This window comes from Alligator sinensis, unplaced genomic scaffold (genome assembly GCF_000455745.1).
Source record: "Alligator sinensis unplaced genomic scaffold, ASM45574v1 scaffold98_1, whole genome shotgun sequence".
NCBI classification, from domain to species: Eukaryota; Metazoa; Chordata; order Crocodylia; family Alligatoridae; genus Alligator; species Alligator sinensis.
Window position 1 is genome coordinate 1,675,811 of NW_005842058.1, and position 1,186 is coordinate 1,676,996.

The window sequence follows — 1,186 nt, forward strand, 5'->3', positions numbered from 1 at the left end:
CAGCGAAGCAGGCCAGGGCTCATGCCGCCTGATCATCACTTTGGTTAGAGCATGTGGGGAGGGGGGTGTCAGTTAAGGGGGCTGCGTACAGACAGAAGCTGGAGGGGTGAATGCTTTTGCAGTAGAACGGCTGGGAAAGGTCAGCTCAGGGGAGCCTCCAGTGCAACAGGTGCCGGTCAGGGTACTCCACGTGCCCAGCTCTATTAGGACGGGAGGGCTGCAGCTGCCGTCCAGCGCAGCATCTGCTGGAGCAGCACAAAGGTTCCTTCTCTTCGTTCCCAGACTCTCCTCCTCTATTTGATCTATCCACTCCCCACTACAGGAGCTCCCATCTGAGCACTCGTGGGGCGAAAGGATGGGCCTTGAGGACGGCGTCCCACCCCCTCCTTCCAGCGAGGCCGTGGCTCAGAGATCTCTCTCCAGGTCCGTGTGCAGCATTGCCAGGCATGAGAGCCCACGGGGACCTCCAGCTTCGGAGCAGCCACCTCCTAGCTCCAGGGAAGCTTCGATGCTGCTCAAGATGGATCCAGTGTAGAAGCAGCACCTGAGGCTGCCTGAACGTCATTTGAAAGCAGTGCTACCAAGCACCAGAGGCAGCGTGGAGACCTGCTAGCTCCTGCTCCCTGGCCCTGAGCACCAGAAGCCAGGAGCAGACCGGACAGGGGAGACTTCGCTTTTAGAGCCTCGCTCCTCCCAGGTGCTGCAGCTCTGTGTTGGTCTCCCAAAAGGCAGAGCTTTCTCCCTGGCGAGACTCCATGCATATTTGTTTAAGGTGGTGTAGCTCCAGGACATGGGAGTGGAAAGGCTGCAAGGGGAGACCACGCAGGCAGGGGCAGAACCTGGCAGTGTCAGGAAGAGCTGCACCCTTTGTCACTGGGGAGCTCGGCCTGGGACTCCAGTAAGCTGGTTGCAGTCCTGTAGTCAGCCTCTGAATGGCTGAGGACGACCCTGCCAACACCCCAGCATTGGTCCTGCTGCCACCTGCCTGCTGGGCCTTCGGGTCCCTTCGCTGGGCAATACTGAACCTACCAGCAAGACCTCCAGCTGGCTGTATCAGGCTCCCTGCAGCCCCGCAAGTCTCCAAGAAGATACTGTAACAGCGTGTGCACCCATCACACACGCAATAGCTGTTTGGCTGTACTATTAGCAATGCACAGTCGTGCCCTCCCTCCCCCCGGCACCAGTT

The 1,186-nt window shown here is 59.4% G+C and overlaps 1 protein-coding gene across 6 annotated transcripts in view; it reads right to left on the reverse strand.

The window, feature by feature from the left end:
• FGFR1 (fibroblast growth factor receptor 1) overlaps positions 1 to 1,186 on the reverse strand; it is a 54,980-nt gene that overhangs the window by 29,041 nt on the left and 24,753 nt on the right. The window lies entirely within an intron of this gene.